The sequence below is a fragment of the Giraffa tippelskirchi genome, chromosome 4, assembly GCF_054371585.1.
Source record: "Giraffa tippelskirchi isolate mGirTip1 chromosome 4, T2T-mGirTip1v1.2.pri, whole genome shotgun sequence".
Lineage (NCBI taxonomy): Eukaryota > Metazoa > Chordata > Mammalia > Artiodactyla > Giraffidae > Giraffa > Giraffa tippelskirchi.
In genome coordinates this window covers 55548165-55553414 of record NC_137278.1, presented here as the reverse complement: position 1 = coordinate 55553414, position 5250 = coordinate 55548165, and the positions used below count along the sequence as shown (strand labels likewise).

Sequence of the window (5250 nt, the reverse complement as noted above, 5' to 3'; positions counted from 1 at the left end):
TTTGCCTTCATGTCTCCTAAAACCACCTGTCCTATTCTGCCAAACTGCCAGATTGCCCCTGGCGCTGCTCCTCTCTGTTTTGTTTTTTTAGTTCATTAATTCATGTATTTTATTAACCTGTATACAATTACTTGTCTTCTGGTTTATTGAAACAATAGGTCAGACAACATTTGCCACAATAATGTCTGTCAAAGTGACTGGTCATAAAAACTTGAGCACATATTCATCTGAAGGACCCTCCCAGTGAAGGTGACTGATTCTGCCATTCTCCTCCACCTTATAGTATTTCAGGACAGCCAGCTTAACCTTTTTTCTCTTATGTTTGTTCTTCTTGGGAGTGGCATGAGACTTCTTCTTTCTCTTAGCTCCACCACGAAGTCTCAACACAAGATGAAGAGTGGACTCCTTTTGAATATTGTAGTTAGACAAAGGACATCCATCTTTCAGTTGCTTGCCAGTAACGATCAGTCTTTGCTGGTCGGGAGGAACTCCTTCCTTATCCTGGATCCTGGCCTTTACATTTTCTATTGTATCCAAGGGCTTGACCTTAAGAGAGTTGCTCTTACCTGTCAGGGTCTTCACGAAAATCTGCATCATGGTGGCAGTTCCACCGCAGATGGTGTACCCTAAAGTGGCTTTCCTCCTCTCCATGTGAGCTTCAGGACAACCCAGCTAGTGTCTCCTTCCTGCATTTGTCTTCACAGAGGCCATTGATAAGGTTTCTCCAGGGGGTAACTGTCTTGTACTGTTTGGAAATTTTTGGGTTTTGTTTTTTTTTAATTTTATTGGAGTATAGTTGCTTTAGGGCTTCACAGGTAGCTCAGCTGGTAAAGAATCGGCCTGCAATGCAGGAGACCCTGGTTGGATTCCTGGGTCAAGAAGTCCTCCTGGAGAAGGGATAGGCTACCCCCTCCAGTATGCTTGCCTGGAGAATCCCCATGGACAGAGGAGCCTGGAGGGCTACAGTCCATGGGGTCACAAAGAATCGGACATGACCAAGAGACTAAGCACAGCACAGCACACAGTTGCTTCACAATCTTGTGTTAGTTTCTGCTTACAGCAAAGCAAATCAGCTCTAGGTATACATTATCCCCTCTGTGGGGGATTTCGTTCCCATTTAGGCCACAACAAAGCACTGAGTAGGGATCCCTGTGCTCTCCAGTAGGTGCTCATTAGTTATCTGCTTTATACATAGTATCCTTAGTACCTATACTTCATTCTCAATCTCCCAACTCATCCCATCCCCCTTTTCCTCCTTGGTGCCCATACATTTGCTCTCTGCCTTGTACTGCTTTTAGACTTTGGCCTTGGTGAGCTCCAGCAATCCAGTCTGTCACCCTGGCTGTCTGTCTGTCACTATTTCTCTCATACACACACCCTGCAGGACTGAAGGGCATACAGTCTACACCCCAGCTGTTGGGAGCTCTACTACAGACAACCCTGAACCCTAAACTTAAGCAGAAATCATCTCAATGGAAGGGCATCACCTCACCAATTTCCCTCTTCCTGGGGCTAGCCTATAAGCAATGACTAGTTGATAACAGAGGATAAACACCACCCTCGCCTGCATCTTTCCCTTCCCTTCCTCTGAGAAGGCCACCCTAGAATAACCCTTCTGTTGCCCACCCAGCTGCACCCCTCCCCTAACCAGGATCCCCAGCTTGGAGCCCCTTCCTTTAGGCTGCTCCTCTAGCACCTCTGTTGGAACGGGTCTTGAGCCCAAGTCTCCCTACCTGACTTTGGTATGTCAAGGCTCCTGTTTTGTTTGGGTTTTCACTGGGAAGAAAAAAAAAGGGAGACTTCCAGAAGAGAAGAGAGAAAGAACAAGAAGAGAGGGGTGAGGATAATAGACATGCCTCGTGAACCCCAATCCAGTTGGCCAAAGGATTTTTTCCACATTGTTGTTGTTCAGCTGCCAAGTCGTGTCCGACTCTGTGATCCCATGAACTGCAGCATGCCAGACTTCCCTGGTCTTTTCACACTATCTTAGAGAAGAGGAAAATGTACTCTTGCTACCTTCAGACAGTGAAACTACAGGTGATCTTTGCTTTTTTTTTTTTTCCCTATATTTTCCAAATTTTTAAAATTTATTTATTTATTTTTGGTTGTGTGGGTCTTCCTTGCTGCACATGGGTGTTCTCTAGTTGCAGCTCACAGGCTTCTCATTGCAATGGCTTCTCTTGTTGCGGAGCATGGACTCTAGGGTGCCTGGGCTTCAGTGGTGGCAGCATGGGGGCTCAATAGTTGCGGTGTACGGGCTTAGTTGCTCTGCAGCATGAGGAATCTTCCCAGACCAGGGATCGAACCTATGTCCCTGGCATTGGCAAGTGGATTCTTAACCACTGGACCACCAGGGAAGTCCAGATTTTTTTTTTTGCAATGAACAAATAATTATTTAAAAAAATAAACATACAATGAAGCTCTTTAGAAGAAGGAGGGGGCCTGGAGGCCTTCATTCCTCTCCTCCTCTGTTCTCTACCTTCCTCTCTCAAGAGGATGTAGTCCAGGGTGGCTATGGGCAGAGGAAGTCAGGCCACAAATCTCCGAGGCAGCTCAAAGCCAGGATTTCTGGCCCAGCAGATTTTCTCATTCTTTGCTTCCAGACCCAAATCCCACGCTTACTCACTTCACAGCACCTACTTTTAACCTGCCAAATGCCACTAAATCTGCAAATTAAACCTCTGATTACAGAATTCTTTTTGATGTAAAAAAAATGTGGGGATTTTTAAAATGTAATTATTCATACACTAAGATTTTAATTGTTCTGCTTTTCTCCCTCTCTCACCTTTTTTTTTCAAGGCAGGGTGATTCCCGCTTGCGGACCTGCCCAGGCAGCTCCATGGGCCGAAGAAGGAATTCTGGGGAGGCTGTGAGGGGTCTGAGCAGCAGCTGGTGGCCCAGGGCCACGCCCCACTCCCCTCTCCCCCTGCACCTCCCCACAGCCTCCCACCACAGCAACAGTGCAATGCCAAAGGCCAGGTCTCAGTGTGATCCCTGTGTGGGGAGCCTTGGACCCAGGCTCAGCATCTATGGCACTGGGACTCGGGAAGGTTTTGGAGTGGGAAACCTGGGGCCAGCCTGGTACGGTTCAGAGAGATGGGGAAGTGGTCTGGGCTGCCTACCCACTTTTTTCCGGTCTGCTCCTCTCCTCCCTCTTGAGCTGCAACCAGACTGGTTTTTAAAACTTGTGATTTTAACCACTCCCCACCAGCAGTTAAGAATCTGCCTTCCAACGCAGGGGACTCAGGTTTGATCCCTGGTTGGGGAACGAGGATCCCACACGCCAGTAGGGCAACTGAGATCACGCACCACAGTTAGAGAGAAGCCCCGGCTTGTGGCATTAAAGACCCAGTGCAGCCAAAACAAAAATAATAATAAAATAAAATTTGTGTTAAAATACACATAACATAAAATTCGCCCTTTTAATAATTTTCAAGTCTCCACAGCCTTGCGTAACTATCATTACCATCCACCTCCACAACATTTTCATCATCCCAAACTGAATGTTCTCTACTCATTAAACATTAATTCCCCATCCCCCCCCCCGAGCCCCTGCAACCACCTGTCTCTTTCTGTCTCTATGAATTTGCTATTCTAAGTACCTCATCTAAGTGGAATCATATGGTGTTTGTCCTTCTGTGTCTGGCTCTTTCACACAGAGTGATAGCTTCAAGAATTTATTCATGTTGTAGCAAACATCAAAATTTCTTTTCTTTTTAAGCCTGGATGATGTATGGATATACCATTTGTTTACCAGTTCATCTCTTTTATGGGGTCTTTTTTTAAAAAATTATTATGATTATTATTGTCTTTTGGCAATGCTGCATGGTGTATGGTATCTTAGCTCCCCAATCAGGGATCAAACTTATGCCCCTTACATTGGCAGCTCTGTGTCTTAACCACTGGACCACCAGGGAAGTCCCTACTTATTCATCTCTTGATGGACACTTGAGTTGTTTCCATGTCTTGGCCACTGTGAATAATGTTACTATGAATATGAGTGTACAAATATTTATTCAAGTCTCTGCTTTCAGTTCTTTGGTCTTGCTGTTGTTGTTTAGTCGCTAAGTTGTGTCTAACTCTTTTGCGACCCCGTCAACTGTAGCCCACCAGATTCCTCTATCCGTGGGATTTCCCAGGCAAAAGTATTGGAATGGGTCGCCATTTCCTCCTCTAGGGGATTTTCCCCACCCAGGGATCGAACCCACATCTCCTATGTCTCCTACATTGCAGGCAGATTCTTTATTGCTCAGCCACCAGGAAAAACCTATTCTATGGGTTATGTACCGGTAAGTAGAATTCCTGGATCATATGCTCCAGACTGATCGTTTAAGCATACAAATTAAATCATTTCATCCCAAGCCTCTCTTGGGGACTACTAGGGTCTGCATGATGGGGTTCCTGCTGGGCTTAGAAGCTCATTCCATCCCATTGTCCCCTTACAGACCTGGCCACAGCAATACTTATCTCCTTGGCAATTCTCAACCACCCAAGCATTCCCCAACCCTAAGCCCTTCCTCTAGCTGTGACTTCTCACTGAAATGTTCTCCTGCTAGGATATCCAGTCCTCACAGCTGGGGTGGCTCAGAGACCGTCTGCTGACCACCCCACCAAACCCAGCTCTGCTCCTCTGATCTCCGTCACATCTTCACCCTCTCTGTTCACTTTCCTCTGCAGCTTTATCATACACTGGACTTACCTTGCTTATTTATTTATTCCTCTATTGCCGGTCCCCTGCCCTCCCCCAAATGAAAGTTCCAGAGGAGCAGGTACTTCATCTGTTATATCTGCAAGTCTAAACCCATGCTTAAGCCCATACCTAGCTTACAACCAGCACTCCTTAAAAATGTATCTGATGGGAATTTCCCTGGTTGCTAAGTGGCTAAGACTCTTTGCTCCCTATGCAGGGGTCCAGGGTTCAATCCCTGGTCAGGGAACTAGATCCCATATTCCGAAACTAAGATCCCGCATGCTGCAACTAAGACCCAGTTCAGCCAAATAAATAAATATTTTTTAAAAAAGGTATTGGAAGAATGAATGAATGAATGAGTGCAAGCCCATGACTTTCCAAGTGGGTGGACTTAGCCCACAGACGAAACATGTTTATCTTACAAGAACATAGAGTTTACTTGAAGATAGGGGGATGCTATATTTATATGTATTTTAACAGGTATTTTGGGACTTCCCTGGTAGTCCACTGGCTAAGACTCTGAGCTTCCAAGACGGGAAGCCTGGGTTTGATCCCTTGTC

At 45.9% G+C, this 5250-nt stretch overlaps 1 pseudogene; it reads right to left on the bottom strand.

Moving 5' to 3' along the window:
• Nucleotides 1–201: 201 nt before the first annotated feature.
• LOC145544611 (ubiquitin-ribosomal protein eS31 fusion protein pseudogene) lies at nucleotides 202–594 on the bottom strand (annotated as a pseudogene).
• Nucleotides 595–5250: the final 4656 nt, after the last annotated feature.